This window comes from Oryctolagus cuniculus, chromosome 10, assembly GCF_051225735.1.
Source record: "Oryctolagus cuniculus isolate XC-2025 breed Fujian yellow rabbit chromosome 10, ASM5122573v1, whole genome shotgun sequence".
Classification (NCBI taxonomy): Eukaryota; Metazoa; Chordata; class Mammalia; order Lagomorpha; family Leporidae; genus Oryctolagus; species Oryctolagus cuniculus.
In genome coordinates, this window is record NC_142876.1 from 121425851 (window position 1) to 121450798 (window position 24948).

General features: G+C 44.8%; 1 long non-coding RNA gene across 4 annotated transcripts in view; it reads right to left on the reverse strand.

The window, feature by feature from the left end:
* Positions 1-1619: 1619 nt before the first annotated feature.
* The window catches only part of LOC127487206 (uncharacterized), a 330743-nt gene continuing 307414 nt past the window's right edge, over positions 1620-24948 (reverse strand). For 3 of the 4 annotated variants that reach the window (XR_016214442.1, XR_016214440.1, XR_016214436.1), the window contains one exon: positions 1620-1733. This is a non-coding gene — a long non-coding RNA (uncharacterized LOC127487206). Of the gene's footprint in view, positions 1734-19017; positions 20517-20605; positions 20695-24948 lie in introns of those variants that run through there. The other variant, XR_016214438.1, reaches the window with a different exon arrangement.

Consider the following 24948-nt stretch of genomic DNA (forward strand, 5'->3'; position numbering starts at 1 on the left):
CAACGCAACAGCAAAGTGACAGAATGCCAAAATAACCCTGTGTTCACAAAAAGACTCTGGGCAGGAGTAATTGGGGTCATGAATCAGTTAACTCTAAAACAGATTCTCCAAGCAAGTCCAACCACATTATGGGAGTGCTTTAAACATGGAGACTTCCTGCGGCTGATTTCATAGGAAGAATCCAGAGATCTTCCATGTGCCAGAAGGTTTTGGCACGAAACAGTCTCTCTTGATAAAGGAGGAACTGGCTCATCCCACATGACAGCCAGCAAGGAGTTGGGACACCAGCTCTGCAGGTGCAAGGAGCTTGCTCCTGGTAGGAACACGGCGGAGCCTGGACATGGATTCTCCCCCAGGTAACAGCACAGCCTGACTGACACCTGGATTTCAGTGTCGTGGAGACAAAGAAAAGAACCCAACTGAACCTTCCTACTGAGGACCTGCGGAACTGTGAGAAAAATGACTGTAGCTTGAATTCACTAAATGTGTGCTAATCTGTGCTCAGCACTGAGGAAACAAGTCTTAGCACACGCTGCAAAGATGTGCAAGAACTGGAGAAAAACGTAGACATAATGAGAAGTGGAAACTTAAAAATAACCAAATGGAACGTCTAGAGCTGAAAAGTTCAATAGAGAAAGGTAACGTCTGAAATACACTGCCTATGCATACCACGATTTGCACGTTGCAAAAGAAAAATCAATGAACTTGAAGATGCACAGAGCAGTGATTAAAACAGACCATAACTGTTCATTGAAACACATCTCAATACATTTTAAATTATGGACTTCATTCTAATAATGGTGGAATTAAATGAAAAAATCAGTAACAAAATGTTAACCCCCTAAATCTCTATTATTTGAAAATTAAACAACACATTTAAAATAACCTGCAATTCAATAAAAAAAACTGGGGAAAGAAAAAATATTTTAAAATGACCAAAAACAAACAGCCTGTGTAAATACATAGAGTGTTGCTAATACAGATCTTAGGGACAAAGGGCTAATATAAATCCTTCTATTAGAAATGATATTCACATGCATAAAAAACTAGAAAATAAAATATATTAAATCTCAGGTAAGTGGAGAAGAAATACTAAAGAGTGTAATTCAATGAAATAGAACATGTTAAAAACAGAGGAAAAAAAATCAATAATACCAAAAGCTGTTCCTTGAAAAGATTAAACTCAATGTCCCGCTGGACAGCAAAGAAAGGAGAGACATGACCGATTTAAAATCAGAGACCATTCTTCTGGGGTGGGGAACATCTGGCCTGCAGGTGCTGTAACACCAGAGAAATCACTTGGTCCAGCCCTGTCAATGCAACTGCAGGTGGGACTCGGAATTCAATAAATCAATAGCAGGCTAATTTTTAAGTTGATAATTCTGTATGGCCTCTGAGTGATGTTGTAAATATCAAAATGGCCTTTGGCAGAAACACATGTCCCTCCCTTTGCCTAGCTTAGACTCCGAGAGAAGATCCAGACCCGACCTCAGCGGCTCACGTCCACACAGCAGACCAGTGCATGCAAAGGGAAAACTCATAAAAGACAAAATCCACCAAAGCTGGCACAGAAAGGTACAGAAAATCTTAAAAGGTTTATGTCTCTTAAATTGACTTCTGTGCACAAATATTAGCACTGCTGCCGCAGGCCGGTGGCCGTGGGCCGTCACTGCAGACGGGCATTAGGAGAATGGAAATGTTCTATAACTGATGTACGCTGATGGCTGCCGAGCCTGGTGAAGTTAGCAAAAATTATTACAAATTGATGGATTTCTAAAATGTATCTTAATAAAGCTGTTAAAATAAGATAAATAAAATAATATAATAAATCTTTCCCACAAGGAAAATTCCAAGTCCAGATGAATTTAATCAAACACTCAAGGAAAAAGTATCAATCTTTCAAAGACTCCTGCCAAAAACAGAAGAAAGGGCAAGTACAATGAAGAAAATGGCACAAAACATGTGTTTGCTAAAGAACTTGTATACAAATAGGGGTATACAGGATACGTGCACATACACCCCAGGATAGAGAATATATATGGCCACCAAAAAGATATGCCGATGACAAGTGTAGGGGAAAACTGCTTAGTATCATTACTTACCTGAGATAATCAAATTAAAACCACCAAGAGATATGACTACCTACTAAAAGAGCGAAATAAAAATGACTGAACATTCCAAGTGCTGACATGTATGCGGGAGAACTGACAATTTTATACATTGCTGATATGACCACTGTACAAAATTCTGTGTCAGGTCCTTAAAAAGCCAATCAGATGAGGATTCCTCAAAAAAAAAAAATCTATGAAGATGCAAATTAAGAAAAATGCTGGGGGCTGGTGCTGTGGTATAGTGGGTAAGGCTGCCTGCCACAGTGCCAGAATCCCATATGGGCGCCTGTGGGGAGCAACTGGGAGCAACTCGGACTAGACTAAGTTACTGGAATTAAGACTTATTCTATGCATCTGCTTTCCCACAATATGGCGCTGGGAGAGGAGAAAACAGCTTCTACGCAGCTGCCTCTTGCCAACTTGAGTGATGACCTCCAGGAGCTGATCCTGCTCCTGATTGGAGGAGAGCAGCGTACTCGGCATGTGGGCAGCCGAGTTGGGATTGGCGGAGGAGGACTATAAAGGAGGAGAGAGACAACATGCACCAGGAACATCTGAGGGAACACCTGTGCAGCCCCCGAGAGAGCCGGCCGGCGGTGTGCCGCTCCCCCGCGGAAGTGGGGAATGTGGCAGGGGGAACCGCCCTTCCACGGAGGTGGAAGGGTCTGTAGCCAACCCGGGAAGAACCAGCAGCAAACCCGGGGAGGGCCGAGCAGACGAAAGAACAGCGCAGGGTCCTGTGTCGTTCCTCCACGAAGACGGGGAGCGACATAATGGTGCCATGACTCGGATATGAAGCCTAGGCAGGGTTTAGTGTCGTTCCTCCATGAAGAGGGGGAGCGACAGGCGCCGGTTTAAGTCTCGGCTGCTCCACGTTTTTTTTTTTTAAGATTTATTTATTTATTTGGAAGAGTTACACAGAGAGAGAGGCAGAGAGAGAGAGACAGAGACAGAGAGACAGAAAGACAGAGACAGAGAGAGAGGTCTTCCAACTGCTGGTTCATTCCCCAACTGGCCACAACAGCTGGAGCTGGACCGATCCGAAGCCTGGAGCCAGAGCTTCTTCCAGGTCTCCCACGTGAGTACAGGGGCCCAAGGACTTGGATCATCTTCTACTGCATTCCCAGGCCATAGCAGAGAGCTAGATCAGAAGTGGAGCAGCCAGGATTTGAACCATCGCCCATATGGGATGCTGGCACTGCTGGCACCAGCTTTATCCACTATGCCACAGTGCCAGCACCACCATGGGTGTTCCACTTTCAATCCAGCTCTCTACTGTGGGCTGGGAAAGCAGCAGAAGATGCCCAAGTCCTTGGGCCCCTGCACCCATGTGGGAGACCCAGCAGAAGCTCCTGGCTCCTGATTTTTGATTGGCACAACTCTGACTATTGGGCCATTTGGAGAGTGAACCAGTGGATGGAAGATCTGTCGTTCACTCTCTCTCCCTCTCTCTCTTTCTCTGCCTCTCTGTAACTCTGACTTTCAAGTAAATAAATAAATCTTTAAAAAATGAAAATTAAGTGTGGATTTCAAAAATTTTGTACCAAAAATGAATTTATTTTTTATTTTTTCCAAAAACTTTTTGAAACACCCTCATACACTTGCCAGGAAATTTAATTTTCTACTTCTAGTCAAGGAAAGAATAAAATTTATGCCCAAAGAGACTTCCATAAGAATGCGAATAGTGATGCTATTCCAAAGTGAAATAAGCCAAAAATCTATGGGCAATATAAATATATGGAGATGTATCTATATGGTAGAATGCTGTTCGCTCCATAAAGGAACACATTGCTGATACACATAACACAGATACATGTCAAACACATTATACAAAATACAGGAGACAGATAAAAAAAGCAGTGCTTACTATATGACACTTTTTGTAAACAAATTCTAGAAAAGTCAAAATAGTATGTAAAGAGTTGATCAGGCTAGGTCTGGGGGTAAGCAGTTGCTGGAAGATACATGCGTACTAGGTACCTTTCCAGGGTAGTAGAAACAATCGATAACTTGACTGCAGTATTGTTGTAGATCAAGTTTTATGCTTACTTTATATATTTACAACTCATCAGCCTGTATATTTAACGTATGTACATTTTCATTTAGCTAAATTATATCTCAGTCATTGATACAAAAGGTTTAAAAATCCCATGATCTGGGACCAGCACTGTGGCACAGAAGGTTAAGCTTCCGCCTGCAATGCTGGCATCCCATGTGGGTGCCGGTTTGAGGCCCAGCTGCTCTGTTTCCAATCCAGCTCCCTGCTAATGCATCTGGGAAAGCAGTGGAAGATGGCCCAAGTGCTTGGGCCTGTGCACCCACGTGGGAGATCAGGAATTAGCTCCTGGCTCCTGGATTTGGTCTGGCCCAGCCTTGGCTGTTGCAGCCATTTGAGCAGTGAACTATCAGCTCTCTCTCTCTCTCTCTCTCTCTCTCTCTCTATCTCTATCTCTCCTCTCTCTGTATTTCTGCCTTTCAAATAGATAAATAAATCTTTTAAAAATCCCATGATCCAGACAAATTACACAACTCTTTCATTATATATTTTTTCTTACCTATAAATTGAAGAGATTTCTCCCTTGAGTTTTCACATTTTTTTAGCCCCAACAACATGCCACGATTCTTAGACTTGTTGATAAAACATAAACTCGCATCAACTTTCACGCTTACATCTGAGTTCCTTCTTGTAGAGCGCATTATTTCCCTGTAGATCTAACAGTGGTTACGGTAATTCACAGTTGAAGCAGCATCGTTCAAACTGCCCCCTGGAAACCCTTTCCAACATAAGTCTCGTGAAGCTGAGGCCACACCCAACTTGCCTCTATTTTATTGGGTCTAAAGAGAAGTGTAGCCCTTAGAAACCTTGGAAGGGAAACACCTCTTGCTTTTTCTACTTCTCACTCTGGATCTGCCACAGTAACATCCCTTGGTCTTATCTCAAACGGCCTGCTCTCTGCCACAGGCAACTCAGTCAGGTCAGGGTTCTCCTCATCTTCTCACATGCTGAGAGTTTGCAGGGAAGCTGTTGGTTTCCGTGTTTTTCTGGTCTGTGTATGTGTGTGTAAATCTCTTTTTCTGGGGGTAGGCTTAAACATTCTCATGCTCCTACTTAGGGGACAAGTTTGCAAGTCCATGCAGTGGTATAACTGCATTTCCTACTCATGCTTGCCTAGAAAGATGGGCGGACAGACAGCCCGTCTGTAAGAGGCATACCGTAGAATCCATGCCAACACAGAGAGTGCTTATTCCAGAACAGCTCTGAGAGTGTGATAAGTCTGTGGAGCTGGGGCACTTACAACTCAATTATAACTGCAAGATTTCTTCAGGGACTTCTAGAAATGAAAAGACGGAATTAGGAACAGTGAAAACAACATTACAGGGTTGACAGAAAGGTGGTACATCTTCACCTGGGTAGTGGCTGTGTGGGTAAATTAAGCTGTCATAGTAATGGCTTCATACACTTACATACAGCACATGCATTTTCTGCACCTCAACTCTACCTTTAAGAAATTAAGAAGAACTTGGAAAGGGTAAATTTACATTAGAGAGACACCACAAATGTCCCTCAGGCAGGGGCGTCTCTCAGGCCGGGACTCAACGTTGAGCAACAGTGAAAAGCTGTGGGACAGTGCACACACCTGGGTGTGATGAGACCTAAGGAGCACTCTTCTAATCCTGTCTTCTTCTCCAGAACCCATAATCCCATCTTAATCATGAGAAAGCCATCAGAGAAATCCCAACAGAAGGACATTCTACAACCACCAGGACAGCAACTTCTCAGACGTGTCTGTGTCATTAGAAATGAAACATGACTCCCACAGTGTCCCAGCAAGAGAAACCTTGGGAAACAGGACGACTGAATCTCATGGTGTGGCAAGGACTGGAGGTGAAAACTGGAGTGAACCAGCAGATGGAAGAACCTTCTCTCTCTGTGTCTCTCCCTTTCTCTGTAATTCTCCCTCCAAATAAATAAAATATTTTAATTTAATTAAAGTGATATGATTAAGCTGTTAGCACAGTGCCTAGAACATAATAAATATGTGATAAATGGTGGTCAAGTTTAAGCATTTATTTGTATGCATCCTAGAACATGATAAATAGTCTATACTGATAGTTAATATCCATGCATACATAGACCTTAAACATCTTTCACAAAGTTAGGTAGTTACACAAAGCTCTCTACACTAACGCATCTTCTCAGTGTTGATCCTAACCCACTGGTGATCACGTGAACACTTAACAAGGCACAATTGTCACCTGACAACTTCCATGTCCCACCCCAGACGACAGCAGAGTTGAAGACACTTTAAGTGATGGCAGGAAAGACAAGCAGGTGCTGGCTACAGAGCATCGCTTACTCTGCCTGATTGTGGCATGTCTGCCAGTCTCCTGGCTCCAATACTGATGATCATTCGGCACCTGGATAGCTGCAAGGATGTCCTCTTAGGTACAACTGTCACTTCAGCAATGAGCCTAGCACCCAAGCAGACTCCATCAGGGTCATTTCCGGACCCTTGACCTCTCAGGATGCCAAGCCAGAGCTCCCAACAGGAGACATTCCCTGAAGATCAGGCCAATGAAGGAGCAAAGAATGCTAAAGCGACGACAGACAGACAGGCTCCTGAGGTCAGGGGTTGAAGCTACGCTGGAGGCACCTCCTGTACAGTTTCCCCCCTACTCACCCTAGCTTGGGTTTTTGTTTTCTGTTACAACTGTCCATTCTGTTCTTTGCTTCCCTCCATTTCAACAGTTGTTGCACTGTGCAGGTTTTACTGAACAGAATGACATCCCTTTCCTTCCCGCCTCTACTGGCACCTCTCTAAGTCCAGGTCTTCAATCCGCAGCAGGGGAACTTTTAAAGTGATAATTTGCTATGGTCTCTGCATGGTGTTGTAAGTATCCACATGGCCCTTGGCAGAAAAAAAGATTCCCTCACCCCTGAATCTTTCCCTCCTGAATGATGACTTATAAATGAAATCTGAAAAAATAAATCATGTGGTTTTCACCTAGAGGAATTAATGCTTTGCCCTCCCATCCCTGGAACTTGCAAACAGCAGGTGAAAAACAGGATGGAATCTTTGGTTGGATTCTGGACACCATTCTTCTCCGGGGCTGCCTGCATTTCAATCTGCCGTGACGTCATTCTGCTTTCGTAGCTTGACTGTCCCTGAGGAATGGAACTGCACTCCCTTTTAATTTGTTCATTAGCCCCACACTAAGGTTCCACAGGCATTCTGTGCCTCATTTCTTTTTAATCTGCTGTCCTTTCATCCCCCTTTCTGTTCATCTTCTGGCTCTTGACGTTTGGCGTTTCTGGTCCGTGTTTGCTCAGAGTCCTCACTGATTGAAACAGGACGCCTCTTTCCACAGTAAGGAATGGAAGCCTAATGGGAAGTACATGAAGCAAAAGGGTGATTTTGTTGACTCAAGTCACTAGATGGCAGAGAGAGAAGACCAGCGTCAGCGATGGCCAGATCCAGGCCCTCACAGGAGCCATGAGACTCGGGCCTTCGGCTGTCCTTGACTTTGCATTTCTGTGTGTTGGTTTGTTTCTGTTTCTTGACACCGGCAACCCAGACAGAAAGCACATTACCAGCTGCCTTACAGAATCCTAAAGACCAAAATCCAAAAGTGCCAGAGAAATCCATGCCAGTGTCCACAGAACAAACATAAACACTTGCAAAAATAACCTGATTGGGCAAAATTGAGTGATACTTCCTGCCACAAAGTGCTCAACCACTGCAAGTGTCAGACTCACCAGGACCATGCAGGTGATGGAGGGGCGATTTTACAGTGGAAGTAACAGGATTTCACTCACTCTAAGCCCAAAATCAACCCAAGCAAGTCTATAAGCCAACACATAACTTTACTCCATCATAACTATGGGAAGCTGATTTACAGATCTCCTTGTACTCAGGTAGTAAAGAAATACATTCAAGGCAGACGCTACCCAGAATGCCATAGCCCATTCTGCAAGGCGATCTTTTCTTCACCTGTTCTCACAGCCAAACACGTTGGGACAGCAACATAGCAAGATTATCAGAGCCCTTCTATGCCATACCCATACCCTACTTGGAATTTTGCCTTTGTTCAGTTCTTTCTCTGGACTGCCTTGATCAGAAATCAAAGACAAATACTTATTTTCTTTCCTGCTAAATATTTTATAGGATGACACAAAGAGGTTACATAAAGCTTAATTATATGAAATCATGATGTCAAATATTTGTGTTGACTCACTGCACCCATCAGGGAAAGAATGATTGACAATTCATGTACAGCCCACATCATCTCTATTTATTAAGTCTTGACTCCTCCACCTGCCTCACTTGAGTGTTCCAATGATTTTCCTTAGAATATGTAAAATATCTCACTATATTGCTAGAAACCTGGACACAAACATCCACACATGAAATTAACATGTGGGACCTAACTAAACGCTTAGGTCTCTCAGTTCTGATTTGGATTCTCTGCCGTCTCCTCAATGATCAGTGACATTGGCCCTAGTGGATACGTGACAGTGTCTGGAGACGTCTGTGACTGTCCTGAGTGGTCTCTCCTGGAGTCTGGTGGGCTGAAGACTAGCACATTACCCCACATTCCTGTGAAGGACGTTCATGTCACTCAACAGTCTACAGTATGCAGGACAACAAGAACAGGGACCGATTCAGCCCCACACTGGACTCTGGACCAAATTACTACATTAACTACTTCACTTGCCATGAAAAGCATACTCAAAAGATAGGAGAAGACCTGTACAAAGGCACAGTTCAGTAGAGAAGAATATTCATCGATGATCTCAGCTCCTTTCTAACCATTTTCTCTAATTCTCTCTCTGTTTTCTCTCAAGATCTCACGTTCTGTGACAGCATTCTGGTCTAAGTTTTTAATGGGATAGAAGAATGACTAAGAAACACATAGCCCATAAGTTCAAAAAGCTCTGGTCCTAATTGCAATTTTGTTACAACATAGGAAAACCACTTTTTTTCTTTTAATGTAATAAAGATAAAGCGTAAGAGGAAACCTGCAGAAAGGTGGAAGCAAAATCAAGGAGCCTCAGCCCGAATGATTCAGCTTGCCCTTTTCTTCCAGAAAGGAGTTTTTTTTTTTTTTTTCCAACTCATTTGTGATGGCTAAATTCAATGACCTCTACTTTCTTTGAAAAATTTAATATTTGATGAATGTAGCAAGAAATCTGTCTACTCTAGGGCTCATTTTTAATGTTTTCTTCTTTATGAAGGATGAAAATCTCAGCTAATAAAAGCACATGATCCTGGATACTACAGGAACACTCATGAAACAGACACACAGAGTTCTCTCTGGCAGGTGTCCCAGGACCCATGATCACATGCAGAATGCCAGCATGGCACAGGTGACATTTTAGGTGAAGGTACCACTTTGCTACTGTCAAATTATGTGAGAAGATGGCTTATTCAAGACTTGCCCGAAAGGGACATCTCTAATATGTCAAGCTATAGAAGCAACCATGTTGCAGAGACAGGGACAAGTGATGGAAGGTCACTCCCGACAGCATTCAATTCATACAGTGAAAAAATGTGTCTGGCAAATAGCAAAACCCTTCTGAATCCTAAAATAATGAAGCAAAAATGGAAATTCCAAAACAAATCTTTCCTTGTTAACCTGTGGATCCCTCGGAACCATGATTACATCAATATCTGCAAATAGGATTTTTGAATGTAAGACCAGCAACAATGCTGGCAAGATTTTTCTTTCTTTGCTCTCTCTCCACGGTCCCTCTTCTCTTAACTAGCCTTAGTAATTAGGTTTGGCTTAAGAGCATCTGCCAAATTTCTCTTTCGTGGCATATTCCCTTGATGTCGTTGTCAAGAAAATGGACATCAATGGAAATTCTCAGGCGTAACCCTGGGAATGTGTGGGTGGCTGCGTGTTGGACTTCAGAAGTGCTTTACTTACATTGCAACTTGACAAGTGACGGTGTGCACACCAGAACATGAAGCCTTGCCCACTGAATGCAGGAGGGACCCTCTGAGCGACCCCTGGGGCAGGTAGTGCAGCCCACAGATAAGGGGTCCCTGTTTCATCTGGACGATGGGAGGATACTTAGGTCCAAGGCCAAGGGAAGTCAAGATAAACCTCAGAGATGAGGGCTTTGCCAGGATTCCCACCATTTACCTGCCCTTGGCTCATGTCCCTTTGTCTTACCACATTTTTACAGAATTTTCTTCTCTTCTCCCAACCTAGTCTAAAAACATGCAGGTTTAACCATCACTTTGGGTTTTATAAAGGCTCCTGTGTCACCTAAAACTTAAAATAAATAAGCATTCCTTCCTCTGTTTGTCTATTGTTGCAGGCTCCAGCTGATCCTATAGGAACAGAAGGGGAGGGGCCGGTATTGTGGTATAGTGGGTTAAGCTGCCACCTGTAATGCCTGCATTAGATGTGAGTGTTAAGTTCAAGTCCTGGCTGCTCTGCTTGAGATCCAGCTCCATGCTGATGGCCTGGGAAAGCAGCAGAAGAGGGCTCAAGTCCTCGGGCTCCTGCCACCCATGTGGGAGACCTGCATGGATTTCCAGACCACCTGTTCAGGCTGGGCCCAGCCCTGGTTGTTAAGGCCATTTGGGAAGTGAAACAGAGCATTACTTTCTCTGTAGTTGCTTTTCAAGTATATAAATACATCTTAAAAAAAAAAAAAGAAGCGGGGGAAATAAATTGTTTCCCTTCCCTACAGGTCCTAATTGGTCATTATGTTCCACCCAGAGACTGCAGGCGAAATCCATGGCCTTTATTTATTTATTTATTTTTTGACAGGAAGAGTGGACAGTGAGAGAGAGAGACAGAGAGAAAGGTCTTCCTTTTGCCGTTGGTTCACCCTCCAATGGCCGCCGCGGCCGGCGCGCTGTGCTGATCCGATGGCAGGAGCCAGGTACTTATCCTGGTCTCCCATGGAGTGCAGGGCCCAAGCACTTGGGCCATCCTCTACTGCACTCTTGGGCCACAGCAGAGAGCTGGCCTGGAAGAGGGGCAACTGGGACAGAATCCGGTGCCCCGAGCGGGACTAGAACCTGGTGTGCCAGCGCCGCAAGGCGGAGGATTAGCCTAGTGAGCTGCGGTGCCAGCTGAAATCCACGGCCTTTAACAGAGCTGCCACAAGCAGCGTTTCTCATGAAGTCGCGACTCCTGAATTTGCACGCACAGGGCCCCATGCAGTCATTAGATCTGAATCGTCTCCTTTTCCACATTTAGCCTACCAGGAGAAAAAACTACTTGGAGGTATTTGTGGTTTGGATATTCTTGGGGTTCTGGTCCTCTCCCTCTCCCAGCAGCTGCTGTTCTGTCAGTCTCCTGGGTGGAGAGTCTGCCACTGTAACACATGTGTCTCTGCCTGCAGGGGCAGGGTGACTGGACACAGTGTGGGCTGCCCTCCTTGGCAGCGATGTCCTGCTGACCACTGCCAGCCCTCAGGACGCTGTCTTTGCCTTTCCTGCCTTCTACTGCCTTTGGGGGTGGCTTGGTCGGTGACGATGCCCGCTGGTGTCCCCTCTGTGGGGGATGCCTTTGTGCACCTTTGCTAATCTATTGGCATATTGGCTTTGGATTTGAGTTACAGTTGGAACAGGTGTAGCTCTGAAGATTCGGACTTGTATATCTACGTTTTTTTTTATTGTTTTAGAGCTCTCATTCTTTTTCTAAAGATGTATTCAAAAGTCAGAGTTACACAGACAATGGAAGGGAGGGAGAGAGAGGAAGAGTGAACACACAGAGAATGGAAGAGATAGAGTGGGGGAGGGTGGGCATTTCCATCTGCTGGTCCACTTCCCAAATGGCCACAATGGCTAGGGCTGGGTCTATCTAACACTAGGCGCGAGGAGCTTCTTCTGGGTGTCTCACATGGAAGCAGGGGCCCGAGCATTTGAGCACCTTTCATTATTTTCTAAGCACATTAGCAGGGAGCGGGCTTGGAAGAGGAGCAGTCAGGATTTGAACTGGAGCCCACATGGGATGCCAGCATTGCAGGTGGTGGCTTTTCCTGCTAGGCCACAATGCCAGCCCCTAGAGTTCTCATCCTAAACAAAGGTATTATTGGAACTTACAAGAAGACTGAATGAAAGAAAAAATGGAAAAGAGAGAATCCCTTAGCTGGTCTGAAAAAACCAGCAAGCAAACCAGCAAAATACCTCCCATAACGAGGTAAGGGGCTGAGATCAGCCTTAGAAAGAAAGTTGGGAACTGCAAAAGGCACTCATAGACTCAGCGATGCTGAGAGCCAGAAAGTAGCTGTGCCAAAGCCCCAGGAGGACGTAGTGAGGCAGTTTAATGTCCCTGATAAATCCCACTTATTTCTTGAGACTCTGATCAAACCTCTATAGCTCTGAGCTTTCCCATGCAAATCACTTTACAAGTGTGTTTCTGGGCAGCAGCCCTAAGAATTCACAGGGCTGTACAACACCAGAAGAAAAGAATCAACCACAATGACCCTGGACTTGGAAATATCCCCCCCAATTCCTTCCTGGAGAAGCCCAGCATCCTTTCTTGGTCACCTGGAGGTATAATTATACCATCTCTTCAATATGCAAGCTCCCATAGAGGTGACTCAGGCCTCCCAAATTGAACAGGGGCCAGCAGAGGTTGTCTACAATCAATTTGCTACTGGATATCTCCAGGGGAGACGAAAATTTAGCCCACAGACCCTTGTGATTATTTTTCAAGGGTAAAGCAAAATGCTCAAAGTCTTTTCCATAAATATCAATAAAAAGCCTTAGCCACAACTGAGAGGAAACCTTGCCTTATTCTAACTGCCATCAACACCATAATGAGGCAAAAAATGAGAAACGACTCTCAGGAAATGAGTGACTATTCTATCTCTGTACTGCCCCCCAACGCATGGCTCAGAAGTAGAAAGAAAGCCGTCTCCTGTCTGTGTGTGAATATGTGCTACGACACACAGTCCGCCCTCTGGATGGTGTCCTAGAATGGATTTATAAAATCTCCTACCAAAGTTCTATCCAAATTGACTTTGAGGAATGTGAGTACGTACAAGAATTAATTATTCCTGAAAATCTCAGAAGCATAGGAGCTTTTTATGTTCATAAAACTTGGGTAAATCTTTGTGAAATAACATTTGTTTAACAGTGTACATTAATAGAAACAGTTCTGTTTGCTGAGTTAAGATGAACATATTTTTTTTTCCTGTTTGGGTTTGCTTATCAAATAAAACTAACCAGAGTTGACAGAAAAATAATGACTGTTAAGTGATGGCTGGCTTTGGTTGGTGTGACGTGTATCTAACAAAATACAGCTTCCCAAATCATTTTGGTGATTTTCATTCTTAAAGTCATACAAAAATAAATTAAATAGTAGGTATGCATTCCATGTCCCATCTCAAAGATGAACTACTGAAATGGTGATTACTCAGTTTAAGTTTGTATACCTTCAGCATCTTGTTTTTACACAGTATAGAGGAACTAAATACATTTGGAGCTGTTAACAAACACGAGGAAGAGTACATGTGGAAGCATATGTCTGTAGGCCGGCACCGCGGCTCACTAGGCTAATCCTCCGCCTAGCGGCGCCGGCACCCCAGGTTCTAGTCCCGGTCGGGGCGCCGGATTCTGTCCCGGTTGCCCCTCTTCCAGGCCAGCTCTCTGCTGTGGCCAGGGAGTGCAGTGGAGGATGGCCCAGGTGCTTGGGCCCTGCACCCCATGGGAGACCAGGAAAAGCACCTGGCTCCTGGCTCCTGCCATCGGATCAGCGCGGTGCACCGGCCGCAGCGCACCGGCCGCACCGGCCATTGGATAGTGAACCAACGGCAAAGGAAGACCTTTCTCTCTGTCTCTCTCTCACTGTCAAAAAAAAAAAAAAAAAAAAAAGCATATGTCTGTGAGAAGGTGAGACGTTCTCTCCACAGTGTGCTCATGAATGCAGTCATCCCAACACAGAATTCACAACTGTCTACTTGCTATTCTTCGCTGCAAAAGAAAGGCTACTAACGGTGAAAAATTATACTCAATATCGGAATTAAAACTACCAAATAATACGGGGGACAACTTTATATACAAAGTATGCAAGGATCATAGGAGTGGTTTTGATTTTTAAAAGTATGTAAGATAGGAAGATAGGTAATTGTAAAGGAAAGATAAAAGGAATAATTTTGGCCCATAGTCAGGAGGACTGATCATTCTAAATTGAGAGCAATGAAGGCAAATGCTGCACAGAAATTTGTAAAATGTTTGCAGAGAAAAGATGTCATCCCACGCACTACACCTACAGAGATGTGAAAGGGTTTATTAGAAGGTTTGAAAATGAGCTAAAAGCCCAGCAGTCTACCTATGCAAAACTGAAACTTGATTTTCTTTGACTGTTAAAGGGCAAGGTTTCGCTGGATTATTGTTAAACACTTGTATTTACCCATTGAGCTATTCGCCTAAAAAGCAAAGAATTTATCTTTTATCAAAAATCGTTTTCCTGTGCTTCTTGTTGCCTTTATCAGATCTTTACTTCTAAGAAAAAAAAAAAAACAAAACAAAACTCAACTTCTCAATATTACAGAGCTCAGAGGGCTGGGCCTTTGGCCTCATGGCTGGATGCCGTATCCCGCTAACAGTGTTTGACTTCCATGTCCATCTCCAGCTCATGGCTTTTGCTTCCTGCCGGTGCCAACCCAGAGGGGCAGAAGGGCTGGCTCAAGTGGTTGATTTCCTACCCCTGTCATGGGAGGCCCAGATTAAGCTCTGAGCTCCTGGCTCGAGCCTCAGCCCCAGCCCAGTAGTGGCCCCGGCAGACACGTGGAGTGTGGGCCAGGAGAGGAGCTCTCCTGTGTGGGGAGCAACTCGGACTGGACTGAGTTACTGGAATTAAGACTTATTCTATGCACCTGCTCTCCCACAATATGGCGCTGAGAAGGGAGTAACAACTTCTACGCAGCTGCCTCTCGCCAACTTGAGTGATGACCTGCAGGAGCTGATCCTGCTCCTGATTGGAGGAGAGCAGCGTGCTCAGCGTGTGGGTAGCAGAGTTGGGATTGGTGGAAGAGGACTATAAAGGAGGAGAGAGACAACATGCACCAGGAACATCTATCTGAAGGAACACCTGAGCAGCCCCCGAGAGAGCCAGCCAGCGGTGTGCCGCTCCCCCGCGGAAGTGGGGAAAGTGGCAGGGGGAACCGCCCTTCCACGGAGGTGGAAGGGACGGTAGCCAACCCGGGAAGAACCAGCAGCAAACCCGGGGAGGGCCGAGCAGACGAAAGAACAGCGCAGGGTCCTGTGTCGTTCCTCCACGAAGACGGGGAGCGACATCCTGGTCACTCAAATAACTGACTTTTTAAACACTAACATGATGTTCGCTTTTTCCAACCGTGCACCTTTCTGTATTTGCCATTGAAATACTTAATTGTCACTTTGGTTAAATGGACGACTAAGTGTTGCTTAATAATAATCTGTGATTCCATTTAACCAAGACTTCAAGGCTTTTAGTATATTTTTACAAAATTCCCAAAGTCCAATTTTAAACTAAGTCTTTTGATCTCCCACTAAGTTTGAAACTTCCCAGAGGGCTCTTAGGAAATCTCAGAAGAATCTGTCTTTTACCATGTAAAAAGGAGATGTTAAATGAGTGGGACTCATTTGTTATGTTAAACCTTCTGGGGTAGCAGTATGAAGTAAGAAGTGAGGATAAACCTTTTTATGGGATATCTGTGTGGACTGATGTGATCTGTGTGCGCTTTAGAAAGCTTGGGAATTCCTAACTGTGTCCGTCTTCCTCATCGTCCACGGAAGGGGTCCTGATTCCAGTGACCTCTATACGCTGCGTGCCACAGTGCAGTCAACGCTCAGCAGACCTTGTGCCGTGACGGCTTCCTGCCTCGCGGCATTCAGTCCTCCGTGGTGCGCACAACCTGCTCCAGGACCCTGCAGGGCTCTAGTGGACAGCCTCAGGGGTTTCCTGCAACTGCTGGGTCGTGTTTAATCACATGGGGCTGAAGGGGCTGAGGGAGGATGCTGACTGTTATGGTCTACTTGGTTAAAACAATGCAGTGCTTCCATGTTTCCTCTTCCAACTCTAAGCAACTCCTTTAAATTCTAAGAACTGGGGAAACCTGGTCAATTATCCCCTCAGAAACAGAAAGAAAGCATTTGGTGCTTTTCCCCTACTTGATTGCTCCAAAGTTCAGAAACTATGACTGAGTGTTCCTGTTTGCATGGCTCTATCATTATTGTGCGACACTTCAGTGAGAGTCTGTTTTCTGTGCAACGGGAAATAACAGAGACACCAGTGGTATCTCCAAGGCTGGTGGCTGGGGTGTCACACTGGAGAATGACGAGCACACACTCAGATATGAGCAGAAAGCTGAAAGGGACGAAGGCTGACTTGACGCAGCCACAACCCTGTGGAGACATCGGTCAGTTGCGTGGCTGACAGGGCTCCCAGCCTTACAGGTGCATTAAAAATGTGATGTTCTGAACCTCGGGAAATGGTAGGGACTTAAGAAGAGAATGTCTGCAAATCTACGCTTGGCTTCCTAGCTTCCAAAGGCTTTGAAACGTCTCATCTGAGATTCCTGATAGAAATTCCCAGCAGGGCAAACTAAAGAAAGATCTTATGTAGCTAATGACAGCTCTTGATGCATATACATAAATACTCAGGTCAAGTCTACAGAAAGGACATATTCTGCAAACAAATTAGTCCTATTCTGAGTCTCCCAGAGAAATGGTAGTGACTGCAGAGAGAAAAATTGTATTTTTATGAAAGAGTGGAGCATTCCCAGTGGGTTATTTGCTTTTCCCACCCTGTTCCTCGTACTCAAAGTTTCCTTATCCACCTGTAAACTGGATTGGATCCTGCTTAATTCTTGTAGCCTCCTATAAAACCCGGCTTCAAGTTAACATCTTGCAGCGTTCTTTCCGCCTCTCGATTTGGCACCACTGAGAGCTAAAACCCGACGGCTCAGACGTTTGCTGAAAAAACCAGAAGGATGCCTGCAAGCCGAAGGCGGACAGGTCCATGGTCTGCTCCAAGACCCAGCCACAAGGATGCCTCCACAGAGGACGGCAGGATAACAACCAGGCATTCGCTGGGCACCTCCTGCGGCTCTCTGTTCACTGCCCGAGGAGCTCCTGGTGTTCCAGGGGCACAGCTCTGTGTGAATGCTCTCTGGACCCGAGAGCAGAGTTTGGAGTTTGTTTTCACCTTTACCTCTTGTTTACTTGCCAAGGGAATGCCTCTTCCTAGAGGGCTGCTCACACTCTGTCAGTGCACACCCCACTCCCATGCACATGACTGCTCCAGACACAAGACGCAACCATCTCAGTGGCCCGACCTGCAGCCAGGGCGTACAGATGTGCTCGCTGGGGTGGGCACCTTCTGCCTCTTCACCTTCTGGACTCCAAAGTTCCAACCAGGAGAAGCACGGGGCTCCGAACACGGGATGTCCAGGTCTGGAGCCTATCGCAAGTTAAACCAGAGGAAGCTGAGAGGCAGCAAGTCCAGGAAGGACCCCCGAGCTTCCCCTGCAGTGGTCATGAGACCCTGACGGGAGCAGTGCCCTCCCTATGGCCAGGAGAAGGAGCAGCCTCACCTGTGAAGGCAGACGAAGGCTGGGAGCGTCTGAGCTGCCTGTGCCGTGCTGGTATCAGGCTCAGCACACACCTCCCTCCCACCTCACTCTGCAGCGCTTGCCCTGCCCATCACCTCCAAAGTGGAGGCACTCAGGTTGCTCTGCTACTGGCAGGCAGCAGGGTACACCTTCGTTTCCCGATGAAGGCTCCCATCACTTTACATCAAACACGTATGTATGCCCTGTCGCCCTGTCTCGTCTTACAGGCTGCAACGGAGATCCCAGAAAGGGTGGGGGAAACAATTTGTTTTAGTCTCCTTTGAAATTAATGAAATTACTTCAAATCGGAGCAAAGCTGTCCAGGACAGATGGGATTTAGCTCTCAGGCCCAACAAGGATTTCATTCCACTCCCAGATTCTTACACACTTTTGTTCCACCCTCACTCTGATTCCAGCAGGAAATAGCTTGGCTTTTTCTTCTTATTCCCAAATAAAATTTTTGAGGGACTGCCATTGGCTGCTAATTTCATAGCATGGATGTTCTGGGGCGGATGTTGTGGCATAAAGAGTGAAGCTGCCGTCTGCACTTCCAGCATCTCCTGTGGGTGCTGGTTCAAGTCCCAGCAGCTCCACTTACAATCCAGCTCCCTGCTAGCAGCCTGGTAAAAGCAGTGGGAGATGGCCCAAGTAATGGGGCCCCTGCATCCACTGTGGGAGACCTGGAAGAAGCTCCAACCTCCTGGTTCTATCTGGCCCAGCCCTGGCCACTGAGGCCATCTGGGGAGTGACCACCAGATGGAATACATTTTGTCTCTGTGTCCTTCTCTCTCACAGTGACTCTGGCTTTCAAATAAACAAATACAAAAAAAGACTAGAGAATGGAAAATCTCCATTCCCAATTTTGTCAAGTGAATTTTCTGAGAGCTTCTTCAGTTACAAAAATTTTCCATTATTTTCCCCAAATCACTTCACTGTGGTGCTCTGTCCCAACCTCCGCCTTTTCGTTTTCCAAGCGATGGCTCAAACGACTGTGTAAAGGGCAAAGGAACCGAGGGAAATGCTCGCTGCAGATTTTTACTTCTGTCTTCTTCTCCTCCTTACCACGCATTTTGTGATCTGCACTGTGACCCCTTAATACACAAGCAGCCTCTTACACCTCTCCAGCCATTCTGGTTCTCTTAGTCTAATGTTGCTTGTAATTCTTTGCCCTCCGGGTGTCTCTGTAATGTATCTAAGACCACTCACCCCTTATTTCTTGGTTCTCCTGTCCCTTGATTTTCAAAACTGTTGATGCTGAATTTGTTAGGGTTGAAAAAGCATCCGCCACCCCAGGAATGACTCAGAGAGACTCTCTCATGCAATCAGCAAGGGGTTTATTGATCCAGCATTCTGGGGCTCCCTGAACACGCAAGAACAGAGAAGCCCCAAGGAGTTGAGGGTCAGGGTTTTTAAAGGGAAAAAAAAGGCTACATCAGCAGGGAAAGAGTTACATACAGCATGGAATCTTTGGGCACAGGGAGTTACAGGGGGTGCTCACAGCTCGGGAGCTTTGGGCACAGGGAATTACTTTGTTTAGCAATCTCTACTGTGCTGTCCTTGGTCTGCCGAGCTAGCTGTCCCTGGTGAGCTTTGATATCTCCAGAATGCCTGAATGCCTGCTTTTACGAGGACCCGGATCTGCTATGGGAAACGGAGGCTGCTTTTTTTTTATTGTTTTAAAAATGGAGTCACTTTGGTTCTTCAAATTCACCTGCGAATGCTTCTCCCTGGAGCACATTCTCACCAGGACTTCATCCTTGGCTCGGCTACTCTTTCTGTCTTCGTCCCTTTTCCTTCAAGATCTCATTCACCACCTGGCTGCTACCAAGACAACATGATGCTGCTCATCCTCAAATCTGCGTCTTCAGGCTGAGGGAGCTCTCAGTGGTTCCCAGTTCTACTCCAGTCACAAACTCCTTTTAGGTTGGGGTTTCTGTTTTGTCATCTCTTTTACAGCTCATCGCTTGCTATGGTGCCTTTATCACTACACATACCTAATATATTATGATTACATAAAAGGTTTAAACTGATTACATGGATTAGTAAAACATCTAGGTGCTTGAAGTCAGCCTAATGCATCATTGGTCAAATCAGTTAATTTTTTAATTGTTACTTTCATCTCAAAATCACAGAAGATGGAACAATGACTATGATCTCTGCTAAAATAAAATCTTTGTCTCTAAAATTCTCCATTGTTTCCCTTTAAAAATGAAAATAAAAAGGTGTGCATTTGGTCTAGTGGTTGACACACCAGTCGCGATACCTGCATCCTACACAGAATACTTATTCTGAATCCAGCCTCTGCCTCCTGACTCCAGCTCATTGTAATGCAGGCCTTTGGAGGCAACAGATGATGGCTCAAAGAACTGTGTTCCATTAACCCACATCGGAAGCCCGGATTGAGCTTGAAAAGTGATCTGAAACCCATCCTAAGTTCATTGTTAAGAGGATCAATAACGGAATGTGAAAAGCTAAGATCTTTTCCCAATTTTGAAACTCACAATAAAATCAATCCTAGCTGCAAAGACTTAGGAGAGAGTCCTTCCCCAAAAGCTATTTGGACTGTTTGAACCAATAAATAAGGAGTTCATGTTCTCCGCCATAAATTACAAAGAGATGAAGGAAAGTCTATGATGAACTAATACTGACATGATACTGCCCAGAGCTGCAGGAAGACCAAAGCTCTCTCTTCCCTGTGATGGTGCATAGGGAGGTCGTGGACAGGACCTGCAGTGTGAAGCAGCTCATCACCAAAACCATCTGCACGGCGTGGATGCCATCCACTGCTGAGTCACCGCATCACTGAAGAGCCACGCATGAGGCCATGAGGCAGAAATCTCAGAAGAATGAGAGAGAATGAAATTTAACCGTGCTCGCGTTGAAGTGGGGAGCAACAACAGCAAAACTCAGTGAGTGCTGTGGTTACCATTAAGGGTGACGGCGCACGTGGTTATCCAGACATTTCCATGATTCCAAAATCCACTTGAAGTTATGCAACAAATACAGCACAAAACACTGGAAGAGAAGGTGACAAAAATAAGTGGGATAGAGGCCTGTTTCTAATAGTAGGAGACATATATTTTTAATTTTTGTGCTTGACAGCATTTAAGACATGGACTTTAGATGAGTGATTTTTTTTCTAATCTTTTTTTTTTTTCAGATGTTCACTGCTTCCAGGAACCAGTCCTCACTCAACCTGGTATATTCCCAACACATAGTAGAGCATGTGCTCGTTGCAAAGTGTGCTTGAAGTCTGCTAAATTCAACTAAGCACAAGAAAAGGTCAGAAAAATATGATGTATGTGTGATATGTGTGTGTGTGCAGCAAAATCTCTTTAAATTTTGTCTTGAGATGCAGGATGGGGAGAAAGAAAAGAGAGAAGAGAGCATTAGAAGTAGGGAGGGAGGGAAGGAAGGAAGAAAGGAGAGACCCAATCCACTGGTTCCCTCTCCCAGGGCCCACAGTGACCAAGGAAATCCTGGGGCTGAGCTCCAGGTATCTCATGTCAGGGGCAGAGACCCAAATACTCAGACATCACCTGCTGCCCAGGAGTTGCATTAGGAAGCTGGAATCAGGAATCAGAGCCAACACTTGAACCCAGGCACTCTGATATGGGATTCAGGCATCATAACCAAGAGGTCGAACCATTAGGCAAAATGCACATCCCAAATAGAATCTCTTTTTAGTGGTCTCCATGTAATTAACCTACTGGATTAACTAAGAATCATAATTTCCATTGCAAAATCTGTAAATTCATGACCTCAGGACTACTCAAGGCTACTTACGTATGGTCTAATATTACCACATTTTTGCTCCCATAGAATAAGTCACTTGCTTAGCAAGGGTCACTTGTGTTTCTCCTCAAATCTTTTCTTTCCTAAGAGTAGAACCTAATGGAATAGGAGCTTGGGAGAGAGCAGTTACCAGGAAAACTGTAAAGGCAAATTCAACAAATGCTCTTGATTTACTGTAGAAGAACAAATATAAGAAAGATGTAGGGGAACATAAAATCTAGGAAGATCCTAATCTTGCATTTATTTTGCAAATATGTATTTTCATTTCACTTAAAAATATAAATCTAGAAATAATAGACAACACATTATGGGTACACATGATACAAGAAAAGGAACATAGCTGTTCAGTTAAAAAATTCATGCTAAAAAAATAAAAACAAAAGAAATATAACCCTGCTTCAAAATAATGGAAATTGTATGACAGCTAAAACAGTAAATCTACATAAAACAGTTTTGAGTTCTTTCTGTCATTAATTAGACCATCATGTCAAAAGAAGGCTTCTATGCAAAATAAGCCCAATATATGATTCCACAGAGCTATTATGAAAAACACTGTCCCAGTTACCTCTGCTTCCTGGTAAGCCAATTTCTTTGCTAGCACTCTGCCATGAACTCTTGGCCACAGAGTTTATCATCCTGGGTAGAAATAGCGTAAATCCAGCTCAGAATCACAGTCTCCATTCAGCTCAAAGGTGACCTGCTCATTGTATGGGGAAAAGTAATCTCTGTATTGTGACTGTCTTGATAATATCAAGATTTCAATATTCCAAAGAATCTTGTATTAACAGGATAAATGCCAGTGTTGTATTGCAAACTATAAATCAGATGTATTTTAGTTACTGCTTTACTAGTCAGTGAGAGACAAACTTAAGGAAATTCTGTTATTGACAAAATGTGCCTAGAACATTGTGTTCGGGTTAAAAAAAATCACATGGTGATGTCTCCCTGTTTGCTGAGCAACCTGGAAACTCTTCTCTCCAAAAAGGCTTTGCAGTCATTTGCGGCTGAGGACAGAGACAGTAGATTCGTATGTCTAAGAAGTCAGCAGACACACAGCAGTGGCAGGCGCACAGAGCGCACAGGCACCCAGAGGTCTGACATGTCTTCAGGAAAGCGGCTGAGCCTGCTGAGAGGCCGGATTCTCCACAGTGAGGGAGCAGGGAGCCTTGGCCAGGATGGACGGTCTGTGCTGCGGCCTGGACAGGGCGAGTGTCTGAGACTCAGACAATCTGACCAGTGTGAGTCCCTGTGTTCTGAACGCTTCATGAATGATGAATCCACATGCCTAACAGCTCAGCAGAGAGTGAAGCAAGGTGTATAACGGTGGCCCACCTGATTTATGGAGCATCTAGAGTTCATGTGAAATGAGAGATGAGGAAGAACATGTCTTCCAGGGGCTCTTTCCCCAAATCCGGGGAGACAGACAGGCACCTGTGCATACCTACAGCAGACTGACAACAGGAAGTGGAAGGATGGAGCCCAGTGAAATGCGACGAGTAGGACCAGAGACTTTTTTTAAAGATTTTATTTATTTATTTGACAGGTAGAGTTACAGACAATGAGAGGGAGAGACAGAGAGAGAGAGGTCTTCCTTCCGTTGGTTCACTCCCCAGTTGGTCGCTATGGCTGGAGATGAACTGATCTGAAGCCAGGAGCCAGGAGCTTCTCCCAGGTCTCCCATGCGGTGCAGGGAGGTGCCCAAGGACTTGGGCCATCTTCTACTGCTATCCCAAGCCACAGCAGAGAGCTGGACTGGAAGAGGAGCATCTGGGAGTAGAACTGGCCCCCATATGGGATGCCGGCGCCACAGGTGGAGGATTAACCTAGTGCACCATACCGCCGGTCCCAGACCAGCAACTTTGACCCCAGGGTGGGTGAATTAGCTCTAAGTTTTTCTGAAGCTCTCTTACAAAGACAGAAGGAAGCTCTATTTTATTTAGTGGAAATATATAGCACCAGTCTTTATGCACGCACATTACCTAACAATAGGAAATCAAAGTACCTGGGAAGAGAGCCAGTGTTGTGGTGTAGTGGTTTAAGGGCTCTGTGTGACACTGGCACCCCAGGCCTGAGTCCCAGTTCAAGTCCCGGCTGTTCTGCATCTGATCCAGCTCCCTGCAAATGCACCTGAGGAGGCAGCAGAGGATGCTGTAAGTACTTGGGACCCTGCACCAACGTGGGACACTGGGTTGGTGCTCCTGCTCTTGGCTTCTGCCTGGGCCGGTCCCAGCAGTTATGAACATTTGGTGAGTGAACCTCTTGATGGAAGCTCTCTTTTTCTCTCTCTCTCTCTTCTTGTTACCCTACTTTCAAATCGACAAATAAATGCATCTTTCTTTCTTTCTTTTTGTTTTAAAGAAGATAACTGGGAAGAGAACTAAGCTTATCTCTTTTCCCAAGAAAGCAATATCTGTTCCATGGATTCTATGGAAATTCCAGTGAAGAAAATATATTCTTTGCTTTACTTATTACAATGATTCCTGGGAAGTTTTGAAAAATGAAAACTTAGTGTGTACCCTCACAATGTTTTCAGAGAGCTGTGAGAACTCCCTTCCCAGATGAATTATTCTAATAAATATCAACAGCCTAAAAACATATGGTGGCAGTAAAGATATTGAGATTTATTTTATGTTTGAAATTAATTTTGGTCTCATCTTCTCCATCTTTAATCATCATGGCTGATGAATTAGGTCAATATATATACCCCCTGGAATACTACTCTGCCCTAAAAAGAATGAACTCCTGGCTTTTGAAACAAAACGGATGCAACTGAAAAGCACTACGCTTACTGAAATAGCCAGTCTCCTAAGAACAAACATCATATGTTTTCTCTGATACATGGCAGTTAATATAGACTATAAAATGTATCAGGAATGCAGTGGACATCTTTTGATAAGATTGTTGTTTTTAGCCCCTGTTTACACTGCTGTGGAACCGTGGTCATCCTACTTTTTGTTGAATGTTAAGGTTAGTGGTGCATTAAGCTTGTGACTATAGAGGGGACTGAAATTACATCTTCACAAAAATTAAAGGGAGAAAGGAAGGAAGGAGGGACTGAAGGGGGGAGGGGGACGGGAAGCAAGTGGTTATGCTCTTAGAACTGTACCTGTGAAACTTAGGAAATCTGTTCTCTTTACATTAGTGAACAATTTTAGAAAGGAATTATGTCATGTTACAAAGAAACTTTTATTGAAAAATTCTGTTTCTGATGAAATGTGTAACATGCTCCTAAGAGATATGGCTCCATCTTCACAAGACACAGAAGCACTTATACAGCAAACCGACAGCTTCAGCTCTTTCCCCACAACTGCCAGTTCCCCGTCTTTCCCCCCAAATTTATGTGATTCTTCATTATCCGAGAGCCAAGAAAGCAAGTGATCATCACCCGCTCTGTCGTCAGAGCAGCAGATTCTTCCACATTCAAGTTTCCAACTTGGTTGGCTTTTCTTCCTTCACTTGAAGTTGCTCAGCTTT